Source organism: Triticum aestivum, chromosome 4A (genome assembly GCF_018294505.1).
Source record: "Triticum aestivum cultivar Chinese Spring chromosome 4A, IWGSC CS RefSeq v2.1, whole genome shotgun sequence".
NCBI classification, from domain to species: domain Eukaryota; kingdom Viridiplantae; phylum Streptophyta; class Magnoliopsida; order Poales; family Poaceae; genus Triticum; species Triticum aestivum.
The window spans coordinates 511,909,412-511,928,908 of NC_057803.1; positions in this window are offsets into that span (position 1 = coordinate 511,909,412).

The following is a 19,497-nucleotide window of genomic DNA, read 5'->3' on the forward strand; positions in this document are numbered from 1 at the left end:
CTCTCACACACACAAAACTCTCGCTTTCGCACCCCGACTCGTATTTCTCTCACAAACATTTATCGACTAGCTAGCCTCTAGATAGGTTTATACACCCGCACACTCATGCTTCCACCATCGCATACATGTCTCTCTCCCGCTCCTTGTATCTATGTAGATTTTTCTTCCCTTCTTGAGACACGCCCTCTCGATCGTGCACACACACTATCGCCTCATTTTAAGCTGATACCTATCGCACACACACACCTTGTGTCTTTGTCACACATGCACTCCGTCCTCCTCCACTCTCCCTCTCTCTCTCACACACATGGGCTTTTTGCAACAACTAGCAAGATGCCCATGCATTGCACAGAACATCAAGATGCATTTGTACGAGTAGTTTATCTTGTGGGGGAAAAGGATGAACGAGGGAAGGCCTTATTTGCAAATGTGGAGAGGGGGTGTGGGTATCTTTTTGCAAAATTGTCATAGTTTCCTTCCTATCCGTCAGATATAGATCGGACGGCCTATATTGCAGGATGGCAGGCACACGATCATCACCGACAATGCTTTTTATAAGAGTAGGGATAAAAAATAGAGTTGTTGATGATGGTGGGCCTGCCATCCTGCAATGTAGGTCGTCCGATTTATATCTGATGGATAGGAAGGAAAATATGGCAATTTACTCGCACTCTTCACCACATTTGCAGATAAGGCCTTCCCTCATTCATCCTTTTCTCCCACAAGATCTTGATGTTCCATGCAACGCACGGGCATCTTGCTAGTAAGAGTAGAAATTAGACATATACCACTTCTCGAATCTTGAAACCAACAACATTCCCCCCTTACCTCATCAAAACCGCCAAAGGAATATATTTTGAGTGAAACATAACATATTTTTAGTGATATACGTATTTCAAAACTAGACTTTTTTTTATATCAAATCGGTGAATATGTATTAATCTACTTTGATCATGTGGCAACGCATTGGCACATTGCTAGTAGTTATTATAATTTTTTGGACACCAGACAAACGGTGGAGTACATATACGAAGAGAAGAGGCGCATGCACGCAGTCGGCCTCTCGCTGTCTCGCACACATGAGTGTTACGTGTAAAGGTGACATTAACAAATAAACCCTAAAACCATAGGTGCACGATTGCTGCATTCGCGGGTACCGGGTACGTGGTGGAGCACCTTTGTAGGAATAGTCAGCTCGCGTGATAATTTGATCCGTAGGAGTTGATGGTCGGGACCACAGGTGAATGACTTGGAGCGCGGTGGCTCGCCAGTTGCCACAGATCGAGTAGCCACATTTAAAATATCGTTTTTAGCGGGGTTGAGAGTTCCGATTTTCAATGGCGTGTTATAAGTAGTAAGTAGTTTTTAGAACGATTGGTATGGAGCGAAAATGGAATTCATAGTACTATGTACCTCCTTGGTGTATGGTTGTATGGTTTTTTTTGCGATGGGGGTTGTATGGGTTTATGTTGCGAGATGTTGAACCTGGTAGTTCTAGGGCAAATACTATGGTTTAGATTTAGATGTTGGTTTTCAGTAATGAAAATCGGAAGGGAAAACCCTTCTTTGATTAAAAAAACTACTACGTCCATTCTGGTTTACTAGTCCCCATCGTACTTTGGGTCAAAGTTTGTCCATGAATTTTACTTGTAAAATGTGAATGGAAAACGAGATTTTGTTATACCCAAACAAAAAAGGACTAGAGGGAGTGATTGCTCTGACACGGACGCGACCTCTCATAGCGCATGCATTGAACCGGCGCGCCGGCCAAGAGGGCCGCACTCGCTGCAGGCCCGGCTAAGCACGCATCCTCGCCGCGTGCAACCAGCTTAAGACCGACCCACCTGCCTTCATTGAATCCGCGCGTGTGCCGGCAACACGTCCTTCCGTGAGCCGGCAGGAATTTTAGAACACAAAATATGACTAAAATATAATTAATTTACACATGGTCTTGACTTGTTGTGCTCACACTGGTAGCTGGAACTAGTAGAGGATTTTCTTTATTTATAACTCTCCTCACATTTTTTGGCTTTGAAGTGAATCATGGTTGTGGACATTATGTATGAATGTGCAGATATCTGTGAACATGAGTTTGATGTGGAAGTTGAACTTGGAATGTCGGGCTTGCGCGTGAACTATACCATGTCCAATGCTTCGTCTGTTATTATTTGGAAAGTAATTGTTGTTATTACATGACCCAAAAAAACATTTTGTGCCACATCACTAGATGCACGGACATCACAACAGGCATGCCGACTGGATAAACATTTGAACCTAGCTATTATGAAGGAAATTTTGTATTGACAACAGTTTTAGATAGCAGGAGACGCCTAGCCTGCTCTGCCTCTGCTAGCTTATTTCTGGCTTCTTCCATCTCTTCTTTGGCTTGGGTGAAGAGAGCATCTGATTGCTCTTTTCGCTTCTTCAGGAACTCAGCTACATTCTCAAGGGCTGCTGCACACTTTCTTTCAGCCTTTACTAATGCCATGAGGACACGAACAGCTGACGACTCCACCTGGCTTGTGTGTAATCCAGCATCATCTGGGAATTTGCACCTTGTGTCTAATCCAGCATCATTAGGGAACTGGCACCTTGTGTGTAATCCAGCCTCATTTTGGAAACATGATCTCGAGGTTGACATACTTCCCTCCTCGTAGGAACTGCATCCTGACATGAAGTTACTTCTTTTTTAGATCAATACTCAGAGCAACCTAGATCCATTTAGTAGAAGCAAGATAAACAGAACTCGGAGAAGTGAATTCAAAAGGAAAAATAAAATAAAAACAGACTACAAGGTGAGAACACCCACTTCCTACATCAAGCTAAAAACGAAAGCATTAGGATGATTAAGACTCTTCTTATTACACATCAAAGAACACCACGCTTAAGAGAAACAGAAACTACAACATATACACATCGAAGAACACGAGGCTACACGAAAGTAATTGAAAGGGTGTTACTTACCAAAGCTCGTTTTACACGTTCGGTGCAGCTCCTCTTTAACTTGCCACACTTCTTGAAGATGCCCCGAATATCCCGTGTTTGGTCTTCATTGCTCCTCTGCATGTTCGCACTCGTGGTTTTAAAATCTCAACATGACAATAAAAATATACTACTAGTAATACTCTCGCATCTTGTGGGCAACATTAAAGCACTTGTCTGCCATGTTAGAGCATCTCCAACAGAATCGCAACATGCAGCGCTTTAAAAATCTCAACATGCTATATCTACTCTCTTCTCTACTGTTATATTTATTTAATATTTAATATTTATCTCTACTTCCTTTACTGTCTACTTTTTTTCTCTATACTTTTTTCTTGCAATATAGGCCGTCCGATTTATATCTGACAGATAGGAAGGAAACAAATGGGAATTTTGCAAAAAGATACCCATACCCCTCTCTAGATTTGCAAATAAGGCCTTCCCTCGTTCATCCTTTTCTCCCACAAGATAAACTACTCATACAAATGCATCTTGATGCGTGCAACGCATGGGCATCTTGCTAGTTCTAAAAACCTTTCCATCATTTGCCACACTACTGGTTGAAGATGAAAAACCTACCCAAGCACAGCGTGATACAGGAGCGACGCACAATTACAAGCTGATATTCTGTTGGACAATGGAGGCTATAACCAATTACTTTTACGGGAACAATAGCACCCAGGAAATTTGAAGGGTAGGTATGAACAAAATTGGAACTACACATGTACTGCTAAGTGATTCAATACACACATTACCAATCGAGGAGGAGAACGATGGTCGCAGCGGCCTCTGTGAGTCATGGTCGGCAACGGGAGTCCGTTCATTGTCCACGACGGTGGTACTTCTGCGCTTGGCGTTGGCTTTCGGGAAGCAGATCTAAGACCGTAGAAGACGATGCCGGGGAAGAGGCTCCGTGTACGACGACGACGGTGGACCGGCTCCAGTGCGGCATACGAGGTCGTCGATGAGGCAGATACGCTGCGGTGGACGAGTGCGCCGATGTAAAGGGGAGGAGAACGAAGGCTGCATTGTCGTGGAGAAGTCTATTTTGCGGTAGGGATAGGAAATGGGGAGTATTCAGGTGTACTACTCTGGGTGCCAGGGTGGGATTGGCTGGGTAGGGTGAACCTGAAGTTAGGAAAACAGCCCCCTACCAAGCATCATCCGTAGGCCTGTTTCGAAGGCTATGATGGTAACTTCCCACTGCTCGAATCAGGGTTGCGGGGGATTTTCCTGCCATCCTCAAAATTTTGTGACACCGGACTCCCCGTGTGGCGTGTTAAGTGATTCGGCTAAGCAACTAGCGAGTAGTAGTAGTAAACTCTGCATATTAGGTTTGATCAAAGTCAAACTTCCTAAAGTTTGACCAAGTTTATGGAAAAATATAAACATTTACCATAACAAATATGTATGATGTGAAAGTACATTCAATAATGAATCTAATGGTATTTATTTTTTATTGTATATGTTAATATTTTTTGTTATAAGCTTTCTGAGAATTTACAAAACTTGACTTTGACCAATGCTAATACGCGGACTTAAATAAAAACAAAGGGAGTACACATTTGTTTTCTTAGTTTGTAGCGAACTAATCATTTGTTGAAATTGTGAAATAAATACATTAGGCTATTGACTTCGAATGTAATGGTCTATACAATTCAATAGTTACAATCATTGTCGAATCCCAAGATGTATACAAGGTCTATAGTACTTCAGAACATGCTCAAACTCACATAATCCCAGTCAAATGAGAATCTAAATGCATTTCATAGTTATTACTTTGTAGGATGCAACAAAAACAACCATAACTCTACATCAGCCATTATAGAAGCAACATTTTGACATATCCCAATGTGTGAATGAAACGTGCAGAGAGAGCTTTTGAAGATGGAGCAGATAGGGCGGGAAAGATTGTATGTATGTGGACGAGAGAGTAGGAGACAAACCTAATGAGACAGAGAGAGAGAGATAGAGAGATAAAGAGAGAGGAAGAAGTTAGGTCTGTGAGAAAGATGGATACATGTAATATACATGAGATGCATGTGCATCTGGATTCTGTATACATGGAAGGAGAAGAGACAACATGTTTGATGAGAGAGCTGGAAAAACATGGACGAGAGGGGAAGGATCTCGTGGGTTGAGGGATTGACAATTTTGTGCGGGGGAGAAAGGGATTGGTAATTTTGTGCAAGAGAGAGAGAGAGAGAGGGTGGGGGGAGGAGTCAGTCAGCCGTCGTCACATCACCCTGCTTCCAAATGACCCCGCATTCTCTAGCGCGGTGTGGTCGCCGTCTTCGATCTGCTCGATGCCCTCTTTGAAGATTGAGGTGTTGTGCATGTTGGGGGTGCAAAGAAGCACAAGCGAGAGTGGTCGCCGTATAACCTTGGATGGGGATGAAGTGTGCTCAGGGGAGTGTGTGTGTGTGTGTGTTGTGCTGCGTGTGTCTGTGTGTGTGTGTGTGTGTCAGATATTGAGAGAAAACAAACCTAAGGAGAGAAATGGGTATTCACGAAGAGATTGTGCGGGCCTTGAGGTGCGCAGGGGCCGGGTGAGGGTGTCAAAATGTGCGTGTTGATGCATGTGTTGCATGCGACCGTGCGAGGGACGGACGAATCGAGAGAGATGGTTGTTGTGTTACGGATGCTCCTCTCTCTATCTCTCCCTCCCTCTCTCTCTCTCTCTCACACACACACAAGTAAACTAGAAGACCGTTCTCTCATGTATACACAACGTATCGGCATCTGTCTATGTCTCACTCATGCATGATCATTTGCACATTCACACCTCTCTATATCTATATCACACGCACACTGTCTCCACATTGCCCTTCCGCCACAACACACATATGGACACATACACGCGTTCTCTCTCAGTCACACACACAAAATCAGTATTAGAAAAAACTAGGGCGCACCTAAAATGTCCAAATCCAAATAAACACGAACTGGAGCTAAATTCAAATATATGGAAATATTGCAGCATCAAGAACTTTCACAGGAAAAAAAGATGAGTAATATTCAAGGATTGTTTTCACACACACAAAAAGGTTCGGTGGATGTCCTTCGAGCGCGACACGGTGACGCACCGTTCGATCGACCGCGTGGTCGCGGTTCACGCACTTGCACGGGATTCCGTATCATGGCTGTGGTACTAACTAATAAAAGCGCTGCCTAAGTCTAATGTTTACGTGTACTAGTACGGTTTTCTTTTAAGCCTGACCAACCTTATATATAAAACTAAAGTAAGCTCCCACACGCGCACTCATCAACATGTCGCCGCCGCCCTTGCGCATGCCGGCGCCCGCCTGCTCCGGCCAACAATTTCTCGCCCATCGCCGCCGTGTCGCCGCCATCCCTATGCCATGAAGCCGAAGGCTCGCCCGCTCACGTCGTCTGCAGTCCCTCCTCGCGATGACGTCGCACTGCCAAGCACGCGAGCAGCTGGTGGAGCCGCGTCTATGCACACAACATACGAATAGGAGGACGAGCGCGTGCTCCAGCACGCCGGCGAGGAGGAACTAGCGTGTCATTGTCGTCTCCACCCGTGCGGAGGAGGAGCGCATGGTGGCTGCCGCGGCGGAAGTCGGTCGCGCGCGCGTTGAGCCCGCAAACCGGGTGCGGACGCGGAATCTACCTTCGAGACCTTGAATGCCACGTGGATCCTGCAATGTGAAGGAGCAATTTGGGTCTGTCGACTCATGTGAGCCGTTTGATGCAACATGGATGGCTAGAAGGGCTTCTTCCACCTCTTCTGCCGCCTTCTTCCTTCGTTCCGTCGAACTTCTTTCACAAATTGACTGACCCAAATTATACTACTAGTACAAGCGTATTAAGTACAGTAGGAACACGAAGATACGAGCAGTAGTACCAACTGCAAGAAGAACAGTAGTAAGACATAGTACTAGTAGTATTGTACGTACTAAAGAGTTCAAATAACGAGAAAGAACATAAACATAGTTCTGCTGGGGCCTCAGCACAACACACCCTTGAAAATAAACTAAGCAACTAGTCCGCTTGACACTGCAGTAGAACCAACATGAGCGACGGCACTGCCACCTACTCGGAGCCTGAGTCCACGTCCTCGACTTCGTCCTCGTCCCTCTTCCTCTTTGCCGACGCTTCTTTGCTTGAACCAGACACTGGGCTCTGCTTCTTCATCCAACCCTTGTAGATATTTAAATAAAGGTAGGCATCCATTGTTGCGTATAGGATGTGATCTTCATCTAATGTCTTCGACTCCCATGCATGATGAAACTCGTGATGAGGTTTCTTCAGTTTAGCGTACGAAGGATCAATCATGGCTGCTGCCAGGGTCAGCATTGAAGGTTGAGAGGAGGACACCAGGCTTGCCTTCTGGAGATCGAAGGGCTGGCCTACAACGAGACCTATCCAACACAGGACATCCCTGTCGTTCTTAAAGCTTACAGTAACGAATTTCACTCTTTTGTCCTTGAGGAAGTTCTTAAAATCCTGGCACTCAACGTCGACATGGCATATGTGGTAGACCAAGCAAACATTATGTACGCAAACCTGGATCACGCCGGGCTTCTTCCTCTCTTCGTCCTTCAGATCCTTCTCTCGTCTCAGGACTGTGGTGTACTCAACATCTAGCCCAGCGACCCACTCATCCGTTGAACCATTGAACATGCGTAGGAAGCGAGCAAGCCATGCTTTCACCGTCTCGGATCCACGTGTGTAGATGATGATGAACTGATCGTCGGTGATGGCTCTAACCTGGTACTCAGAGACGACCATGGAGATTTGGGAGGCCATGGATTTTGGAGGAGGGTTAGGAGAAGTTGAACTGTTGTACCCCGCAAAAAAACTGGGAGAAAACTAATGTGAAAGGACGGGACGACTAGGAGCGAACTGTTGTAAGGTAGAAGACGGGGACGAGTAGGGCGTGCAAACAACATGGGGTTGCTGGCTTTCCCGGTGGATAAACGGTTGCAATCCCCCAAAGAGTTCTCGAGAACTATGCAAGACCCACTAGATGTCATGTCTACTAGACCCATATCGTAGGCCTGACGGTATAGCTTCTGCCTGTTCGCACGCCATGCCGGTGCATGGATGTAACTTCACTTAATTCCGTCAAACATCGCGCCTCCCACGAGCTTCGCCTTCCTCGCGCGGTCGCGCCCTTTGAGACTTCTACCGGCCATAAATGAGCAATTTTTTTGCCTTTTTTTAGACAAGCAATTTTTTTGCCTACTCCACATGCATGATACTCCCTCTGGTCCTTTTTACTCCCGTCAACCGTTTGCAAAGTGTTTGACCAAATTTATACTTTTTTTTGAACACCACCTTATATTAATTAACCAGCCACACCAGTACACTCAATCGATACAATATTCACCACACAGGGCGGTACGTTATTTACAAGAATACCATCTAATCTATTGTCAAAGCTATACTTAGCAATTAAGTGTGCCAACTTATTGGCCGAACGGCTAATCTTTGACAATTGAAGATTGTTGATCAACTTCGAGATTCTCAACGCTTTCATCTTCAGGTCACGCATAGCAGACCTGTCATAGTCCCCCGATGTAAGAGACTGTACCACAAAAGCGCAACCAGTCTCTAAAATTACAGGATTATGAAGAGAAATACCTATGTAGATACCAGCAATGCAAGCCCTAAGCTCCGCTTCCTCCACGCTTTGACAGGCATCAATGAAATCCCACGACCAAATTTATACTAAAAATATCAATATACAATACTGATTATAATGAGTATAAGAACCACATTTTATAATTAGTGTAAAAATATTGATTTGATATTGTGAATGTTGACACATTTTTCTATAAGTCTGGTGAAAGTAGAGGTACATTGACTTCAGACAAAACTTAAATGCACAATGCAGACTAGTTCCTTTGTCCAGGTGCGTGCCATGTCCCATCTTGTCATCACAACAAGGTTAGCTATTAGAGTACCACTACCTCCCTTCTAGTTTAAAGGGCTCGATTCAAAAATTTCACCTACTCTTAGCAAGATAGTAGAGGCGGTGGAATAGTTTTTGAAGTTTGCAAAAGTACTCAACTAGTGCTGTCGTTCTTCACAAAAAATGTGTTTACCAATGCATGCATGAACACTAGTTACTCTAACCCCCTCTCTTCTTTAATTCTTTGCCACATCAGCATGTTTGCTATTCCCGTGTGCATGATACCAGCTAAGATACCACCATTATGGCCAGCCTTAATCATCGCATGCAATAATTTAGTGCACATTGAAATATGAACATGTGTGGGGCGTGTATGTTTTTAATGACTTGAGACTATACCTAGCCCGGCATGCAAGATGACTTATTATGCCCCGTTTCCCATACCTGCAGGAAGCCCGTTCGTCTCCAAATCTTTTCCTCTCCATGTGTGGAAACAATATGCCTGCCAAACTCTCCTTCTCCCTCCGGCGGTCCCACCACTCCACCCCGTGTGAAAAAATCTGCATGCATGACTCTCCTCCCCCACGCTCGTCCAATCCGTTGTGACCAGCAATATTTCCACCCCTTCGCTCCCCCGTAATTTACTCCAACAAATATGCCCACGTAGCTGTTACTTAACTGCAGGTGCATTGGGTCACTGACATATGGGCCCAATAGGGGTCTGGCCCACATGTCAGTGACGCAACTGGACCTGCAGTTAAGTCAGTGTAGCTCAGTCCATATCTTACGTAGGTGTGCCATTCTCGCTATAAATACTGCGCCTCCCACGACATTGCTATCTCCTCCCCCTCACGTTCACGTTCATCGCTATCTCCTCCCCTCCATCTCACGTCGACCACCACGACATCGCCCCTCCCAATCCCTAGGAACCCCTCGCTGCACCGCGCGGACGGTCACGCGTCGCCGTTCCGTTCCTTGACGCCACTAGTAGAGGAGGACGCGTTGGTGTTCCGCTCCTCACCGCGACGCGACGCGTCGCCGTTCAGTTCCTCGCCGCCACTAGTCGAGGAGGACGCGTCGGCGTTCCGCTCCTCGCTGCGACGCGTCGAGGTGGACGCGTCGGTGTTCCCAATCTCGCCAGCACACGTGCTGGAGGATGCGTCGGCTCCCCGCTACGAGGAGAATGCCGCGCCGCCCGCCGAGCCCCCCCCCCCCAGCCTTGAGGAGCTTTGGAAAGAAATGGATGTCGCCTTGTGGGAGGCTTTGCCTCCAGCAGAGTGCACCAAAATAGAGGCGGAGAAAAAGGCCGAGGAAGAGAAGCGCACCACGGAACAAGCTGACTGGGAGGCCTATGTCACGTCCGACAGAGTCAAGCAATTGGCTCTTTGGCAGAAGGCTCGTGCGAGGGCCGTGAGGGTGGCAGAGGACGCCCGTGCCGACGCCCTGAGTGCAGTCGGGCCCAAGCGCCTCATCTATGCTTGGCGGTACGTGGACCGGGTGCATGCTTCTAGCAAGGAGTAGTACCTGTTGGCGCCGGATCACCACACCGGTTAGATCGCGCTCGCCCACCGGCAAGCCGCCAATCAGCACCTCGCAAGTTGCGAGGCTAAGGAAGAGGCGTTGTGTCGGCGCGCTGGGAAACAGCCGCGCACCAGGGCACTCGTGGCGCACCACAAGCGCTCCTGCGAGCGCCGTGGCTTTTAGGAGGAGTATATTTTTTGTTTCGTAAGGCGATCTCATTAGTTTTGGGACGCAAATGATAAATCCCGAACGTTCAGGAATTTTTAGCGTCGTTAATTAAGTATGTAAAAGGGAAAGTTTGGAAACCTTGTGTATTCGTACGCATTTTGCAAGTACGTGCATATAGCACAAACTTTACTATATACTATCGCACTACACATCTCTCTCGATATATGCTTGCAGACTGTGCTACTCCCTCCATCCAGGTCAATAAGTCATGTTTGGTTGTGCACCGTGACCAAGAAGGAGGGAAGACTTATACACCTAGACGGAGGGAGTACTACTATTACTTATGTACGTCCAAATGCACGTTTTAACATTACGATGCGGTTTTTGTAAAAGTAGAAAAACAACACTAGTCAAGCTTGTGAAACGATTCAATGCAAAACAAATGCAAAAATTCTCATTTGATTGTTTACTTTTAGTTTCCTTCTCTGTGGTTATTTCTCTGTCGTACTTTGTACAGAGTATCTGACTGGTTGGAAAGGCATGCAAATTCCCAAACCGCTTCCTACACCCTGTATCGAATTTTTTGCCTAACAAGTTGTGCCATGCAATTGGAATTCCAACTTGAGTACTACTACTAGTAGGAGTACCATGGGTCAGTTCTTTTAGGCTTCTAGATTAGTAATCCCATAACTACTACCTCCGTCCTGGTTTATTGGTCCCCATTGTAATCTGTGTCAATTTTGATCATAAATTTAACTAATGAAATGTTAGTGCATGTCACATGCACTACTCCATCCGTCTAGGTGAGTAAGTCATCATAGGCTGTGCACCGTGACCAAGGAGGAGGAGAAAACGAGAAACATTAATGTTTATTTGATAATTAATAGTATTGCATGCAATGAACTAACCACTGCATGTCGTGTTTGATATCTCAAGTCATTAAAAGCATGCACACTCTTTATCTCTTATTGGTTGGTATGTCAAGAAACAAGAAACGAGGTAGAAGTTAATGCACCGCGCCTAAGTGTTTTGGGATTATTTGGTTTTCATAAGATGACTTACACACCTAGACGAAGGGATTACAATGGTGAGGAATAAACCAGTTAAATCTTTGGTCAAAATTTAGCACAATAATGGTGAGGAATAAACTAGGACAGAGTAGTAGTTTAGAAGCCCAAATAAATGAGTAGTACTCTCCATTGTGACTAGTCTTGTGGGAAAAGCTGGGGAAGCCGCCAAAAGAACTGGCCCTAGGAGTAGTAGCTAGGGATCGAGTGTGCGAGATGAACCGGAGAAACTAAATGCAGAGAGATGAAATGCAAAAAAGACGGAGGGGCGTGATGGCTGCTTGTCCGTTTATTTTACCAGGACACTTATTACTGGGAGTGGTTGGGTTTTGTGATATGACGGCTTTACTATCACACCACGAGCAGGGTGAGAGGTGAGACTCCCGTGCAGCGCCGCCCTCTACACTTGTACTACATCGGTCGTGGTTTATTAGTCCACCATTGAATTTGACTGAAGATTTAACTGACAAAATGTTAGTGCATGTGTTGGATTCGTATTTGAACATAGTTTTGAATGATATAATTTTAGGTGACATGCATCAACATTTATCGTACTATATATAATGTTAGTTCAATTTTTGGTCGTACTAATTTATAGTAGTAAGGTGCCCGTGCGTTGCACCGAAGAGTGAAATGCATTGATCGGGGAGTTGTTTATTTTGACAAAGGATGTGGGGGTCATCTCATGTGTAACGGGTATCGATAGGTTTCTTCGGATATTATTTCATCTCTAGAGCTCACAAACATCCGGGTGAAATAGATAAAAAGGTATCTTTTGCAAACAAAAGCGTTCAACTGTTCAACCTGCATCCAAAACTTGTGAAGAAATAACACTTATTGTGCTTTGCAATAAATGATCTTTAAGAATTAGTTTTTGAGTATTGATTTTTATACATGTTGGCTACAGATGACATGGCACTTTTTTATAGTCAACAGTTGGCTATACTATTAAGTAATATTAACCATGCCCTTATACACCTAGACGGAGGGATTAAATCCGGATGACTTGCAACGGGGCAGAGGAGATGTAAGAAATGGTTCATCGTAAGTCTTTCACTAGTACTGTAATAAATATTCATACATGGAAGATTCTAGACTGAACCATTAATGGATACACTTTTATTCATGCGCGATACTCCAATAGAGCAAGATCCTGCATGGAAGTCTCCACATGCTTAGACAGCAGATTACATTGAGCGATTTCGAAGAGGAAGGACAGAAACACATACGGTGCAACGGGAGCAGCACTATTGGCGTTGAGGTTGTCGCCCATGTCCAAACACCACGTAGACACGGTCTTTGAGCACGGTTCATAGTCATTCCACGCTCAGGCATTGAAGTTTGTAAATATTTTAGATTAGAATATACTACTCCTCCGGTGCTAGTAGTAGAGCAGAGTCCTACTCTACTACTCTCCTCCAGCAAGTTAGGGCATAGCACTGTAGGGAGTACCAGTACTGTGATCACTCAAGCAAGTTGTCTGGCATCGACATGACCCTACGCTGCTGGTATGTGTCCCGTAAGTCAAGCGGCGTGCTGTAGTCATCATCACTTGTCCATTTCCCGCAGCACATATTCTCTTCTCCATCTTTGTCTGCACATAATCTCGTCCAATCTTCCATCCCCGCTAAGGCGCCTCCCCCCTCGTCCGAAACCCAAGCACTATCAATGGTAGGACCAAGCAGCGTTCGCCAAAAGAGTGGCTGGAATTTGCTCCCCACAGAGGTAATCAAGCTCATTATTTCGCGTGTGGGCAATCTCAGTACCATGCCGCTCGCCGCGTGCTCGTCGGGGTTGTACCGTTTACTCAAAGCCCTTAGGCCGGAGCTTTTTAAGCTAGCTCCTTGCTTGCTGATGCCGCCTGATCTTCAGAAACGGCGTGTCACATAGCATAACGATCGTAGGGTGGCGAGCATCAACCCTCTTGACTGCGATCCGATCCCCGTCAGCCTCAACTACATTAACGGTATGTACTGGGTCGGCATGAACACGTCTTGGATGGTGCTCGTCGACGGTCATGACAGCTGGATGCTCGTGGAGGTCTACACCTGGCGATTGATCCCCCTTCCTTCGATTAACACTGCACTACTTTGGCACCGCGGCCCAGAATACTCGGAGTCTTACAGTAGCCAACATGATACCAAGTTTGATTTGCTCAAGGTTGTAATCTGCCAAGTGCCCACAGGATCTGCGAATTATAAAGACTTCAGGCTAATTGCGTTCTTTAACCGCGGTCTCGCCTATCTGACAGGTCACTGCAGTAAGTGGATAAATCTGCACATCCATCGCGAGATCATACATCCTCCATGGTTCTCTGATGCCATTGAACACAAGGGATTCATTTACGCTATCGACTCCTTCTATGGCTGGACGTATTGCTGGCCTACTCCAATGATCGCTACAAATGGTTGTTACAGTAGTATGTTACTTTTCTATGATATCATGATGGCTTGCTTATATTACTGTCAACATTTGCTGAAAAAATATTCATGCTCATAACATGTTGTTCTTAAGATTGACTAAATCAAGAGCCCTTTTTTATTTGACTCCAACTTGATATGATGTTTGTAGGCCGCCTGGTGTCCCTATCCTTCCTAATCCCAGAACCTTTCAAAGAAAAGCGGCATGGCAGTTGCAGGTGGTTCCTAGCTCGATCAGACGACGGCGAAAGATTGACGATTGTTCGCACGTACCGGACGTGTTGTTTCGCGGAATACAATCACAGTCACTGCAAGGTATTTGAGCAGGATCACAGCTTCTTTGGGCCTTAGGAATTTTTGACTGGAGGCTGGTAAGTAGCCTTGGTACATGCTCTCTGTTTGTCGGACTGAATTATCCGATTAACCAGGAGATAACAGACGGCAAGGATCATGATGGCAGCGCGGTTTCGTTCATCAGGAAAAACTGTGTGTACACAGCGTACCATGCGTCTCTGCATGCACCATACCCTGATATGTGCCGCCACGCTCTGCAGCCCAAAGTAGGAGAGAGGGTCACAATTACAGACTTCGACCTGCTGGCTAGAGTTTCCCCTGTCAGGCACCCATCTGGTTCAAGCCGTCAGCAAATCTCCACAACTTAATAAACAGTAACGTCTAACTGAGCGAGTTAGTTAGATGCGTACACTTGGTGTAGTAGGATCTTTATTTAGTTTGATGCATACACTTGTTCTTTTTTGGTAGCCCTTTTGTAATGATGGATGATGTTTGGTTTGGAAGAGAGAGATACGTCTTCACTCTTCTGGCCTACTTACTGCTTCTGTTGCACCCCCACCCCTGGTTGCTGCTGCTGCTGCTGTTTTCAATGTACAATCAGTAGTATATTTCATCTGTTGGTTGAATAAATGTGTTGTTAGAATGACAAACACAATGTTTTGGAAGTCGTTGCACGGTTCAATCCTTTACTGCCCCGTACTGTATGTAGCGCATACTATTTTTCGTACGGAACACATTTTCCACTTGTTGATAACATGCAGCCCACTGATGAAGGCCCAATAGAGAAGCCCATAATTAACTGGAAGGAAGGCTCTCACATGAATCCGGCCCAGGTACATGCTCATGGTCCTAATTTATTTCATATTTCGTTGGATTCAACATGACATGGTACTAATTTATTTTTAAATTTGTTTTAGTATGGCTATTAATTTTTGGATTAAGAATATTTCGTTCCCCAGCAAAAATTTGCGAATTTCCAAAATTTCCCACATATTTAGTTAATTTTTTGACCCTGGTACTGACCAGAAAATGGCTAGCAATTCTAAAAATGGAAAACGGGCTGCAATAAATTCCATATGAATTAGAAAATGAGTAAAAATTATAAAAATAATAGAAAATGGGCTATACACGCCATAGATTTTGAGGTTGACTTGTTTACGCAAGGCTTTGTCAATGAACACACGATTCTAGCAGTAGTGACTGTTGGATGTCCATCCAACGGCCGACGTGCTTCTTCAATCTCTGATCTTCCTGCTCCAGCCGCCTAAACTAGCGCCGGCGGGACTGCCTGCTCCCTCCTCTTGTGGCCCGCTGTGATGCCACGCAGGCTTCCCTGGCCCACCCTACTCCCTCCGCTGGCCTGGCCGCACGCAATCAACTGCCTCCTTATTACGCGAAAAAAATGATTCCTCCCACTGACATCTGGGGTGCACCAGTTGGGAGGCTGACCTGTGGGGCTACTAAGTTGACGCGTATGCAGGGCTTGTCAACTTAGTCAACAAACGATTCTAGCAGTAGTAACCATTGGATTTGAATCGAACGGTCCTGCTGCTTCTTCAATCGCTGCTCTTCTTGCACCAGACGCCCAAACCAGCGCCGGGGAGACCGCCTGCTCCTGCCTCTAGTGGCCGGCTGTGCTGCCATTGAGGACTCATCGCCTCCTACTACTCCCACCGCTAGCCAGGCCCTGTGGTGACGGCAGTCTCACAGCGCAGCCGAAACGGTGAACCCTCATACTCCTCTCCGCGTGGGCATGCACTGCCGCGTCTTCCCCGGCTCCGCGTCGTCCCCTTCCTAGGCCTCGCCGTCGTCCACCGCCTTGGTGCTCTCGGCGCGTCATGGTCAACATGGTCAACGACATTCCACCGGAAGAGTACTGTATGTGGAGAGGCTGACAGCTGGGTCCACGGCCACAACCTAGTTTTTTTGTGATTTGCCAAGTAAGTCACTTTGTCAGGCCTGTTGGGCTGCAAATCTTTCAAGACGAGGAGAGCTTTCATTCGGCTGGCTGAGAAAATGGCCCATCAGTAATGAGAAATGGGCTATACATTTTTAAAACACATCAAACCGGCAATTAGTTTCAAATATCTTTTTTTTCATTTTGAGATTTTAAATTACATTAATTTTTATGCGTGGAGAATTTGTTGGATTTTATATTGATATACATTTATTTTTAAAATTAGTTTGAATATGAGTCGAAATTTTGGAATTAAAAACAGTTCGGACCGCACCGAAATATGCAAAATATCGTATAATTTTTTAACCGTGGCCACAATATGGGTTGTAATGCTAACAAAAAGAATATGGGCTCCAAAAAAACCTTAATAATTAGCAAATGGGCTGTAAATTATTAGAAAAAATGGCAGATGGGTTGTATGCTGTTCTCCACAGATTTGAGGCTTTCCTAAAAAAAGGTTGACGCACAAGCAGTGACTGTTGGATGGCCATCCAACGGCCATCGTGCTTCTTCAATATCTGCTCTTCCTGCTCCAGCCGCTCAAACAAGCGCCGGCGGGACTGCCTGCTCCCTCCTCCCCGCGGCCGGCTCTGCTGCCGTGCAGGCCTCACCGCCCCATCGTACTCCCATCGCTGGCCTAGCCATCCCTCTACTCACCCACACTTGCTGTTATTCTCCGGCGACGGCAGACGAACCAGTAAACCCTCGTACAGTCGTACTCCCCTCCGCGTGGGAAACAACTGCCGAGTCTTCCCTGCCTTCGTGTCGTTCCCTTCCTAGGCCTCGCCGTCGTCCACCGCCCTGGTGCTCTCAGCGCGGCCTGGTCAACATGGTCAACGACTGAGATGCATCTGAAGCGGACTGTATGTGGAGAGGCCGACAGCTGGGTCCACGGCCGCACGCAAGGAAATGCCTCCTTATTACGCGCAAAATAATGATTCCTCCACCTGACATCAGGGACCCACCGAAAGGGCCTCTGTATTTCGTGAAAAAAATGTTACTGCCGCTGACAGCTCGGACCCACTAGCTATATCTTCGCACGCAAGGAAGTGCCTCCTTATTACGCACAAAAAAATGAATACTCCCCCTGTTAGCTAGGACCCAGTATAGTGGCAGGCTGACTTGTGGGCCTACTAAGTTGACGGGGACGGAGGGCTTTGTCAACTTAGTCAATATGCACGATTCTAGCTCCAGTGACCGTGCGATGTCCATCCAACGGCGCAGTGCTTCTTCAACCTCTGGTCTTCTTGCTCCAGCCGCCCAAACCAGCGCCAGTCGTGCCTCGTGCTCCTGCCTCCCGTGGCCGGCTGCGATGCGGCGGAGGCCTCACCGCCCCTACTACTCCCACCACTGGCTAGGCCATCCCTCTACTCACCCACACCCCCTGTTATTCTGCGGCGACGGCAGCCTCCCACCGCAGCGAACCAGTGAACCCTCGTACTCCTCTACGTGTGGGCATCCACTGTCGCGTCTTCCCCGGCTCCGCGTCGTCCCCTTCCTAGGCCTCGCCGTCGTCCACCGCCCTGGTGCTCTCGGCGCGGCGTGGTCAACATGGTCAAGGAACGGCTTCCATCGAACATGGACTGTACGTGGAGAGGCTGACAGCTGGGTCCACGGCCGCAGCAAGGATGTTAGGGATATTACTATCAGTCATGACCCGCCCAGGAGGGGCCGGGTCAGTCCCAATGGCGGGTTACGCAAGAAACCTAGTAAACATTCAAGATGATAGTTTATTAAACCTTATAGAAGGCCCAAGGGCCTGGAGGCGGCTTAAGGCCCGATATTGTAAACCGCCGTAAGTAAGGAAAGACTTGTAAAGAAAGGCAAGTAAAGTAAGTCACCGAGCCGGACACGATTATGAGCTGGTCGGGACTCTATAGGCCACCAGGCGTCAACCCATGTATATAAGGGGACGACCCGGTGGCGGCTTAGGGCAAGAAACAACAAATCGATAACCAAGCCGGCGAGTTGAGCCTCTTGGTGATCGAAACCCCAGCAATACCAATCCCAACTAGACGTAGGCTTTTACCTTCATCGTAAGGGGCCGAACTAGTATAAAACCCTCTCATGTCCTTTGTCCCGATTAACCCCTTTAAGCTTCCTAGTGCGATGGCCCTATGACTAAGTCCTTGGTCTAGGACATCTGCCGTGACAATTCCATGACAGTTGGCGCCCACTGTGGGGCCAGCACATGGTGGATTTGAGTTCTTGAAGGGCAACTTCGAAGGGCTCAAGGGATATGCTATGGGCCGGATGACCAAGAGTCGTCGCGGCAAGCTCTGCATCGACAACGAAGGCTGGGGCCCTGAGGCCGGCTCAATTGAGTACGGGTACCGGGTCCCCTTCGGCGGAATTCACGTCTTCATCGGCCGGATCGGCGAGTCAGGTCCTGAGCCGGACGTCCACACCAACCTCATCGAAACGGCTCGGTGCGCGAGGACCGCCCGTGTTCAATCTGCCGTGAAGCATGCCTTCATAGGCTGCGTCCACGGCGGTGAATACTCTGAAGAATCGGTGGAGGGTGGTGAGACGGCCGTCTGTTCTGACACTGCATCATCAACGGGAAAGACTGACTGTTTGTACCAGCTGCAGGACGGCATGCTCGGGGGCTGTTCCGATGGCAGTAGTATTCCGGACCCCCTTGAGCCGCCGAGTTGGGCCGGAGTCTTCATGGCAGGGACACAGCCCGGGCAGAACTCTACAGCAGCGGCGACACCAGCTACCGGGTCGGCTGCAGCCGGGTCAGGAGGCCCCGCGTGCCCCCCGGCTCAGATCTTGATGGACCTTATGGATAAACTAACGACTCCGTTGATTGCCGTGGTAGAGCCGGCGGATAAAGCCCAGCATGACGCAGAGGTGGCACGCGTTCATGAAGAGATGGTGCAAGCTAAGGAAAATCTAGCCGCAGAAGAAGTCAGGATGGCAGCAGAGCGGGCGGCCTTGGACGTTCGTGCTCAACAGCTTCAAGCGGAGACCTTCCGGCTCTCGGTGGACCTGAACGCATCGAACGAGGTCATGAGGAGGAGGCATCAGAAAACTCAATCATGTCTGCCTCTGACGCTCGATCCTAGGAATCTTTTTCATACGCTCGGAGCCGGGGGAAGTAACCCGCCGGAGGCACCCCGGATTACAACACCCGGCACGCTGGTCCAGCCGCGTGCCATGGATTCACCTTGTATAATTACCGATCCGCCTCATGACGTCCCC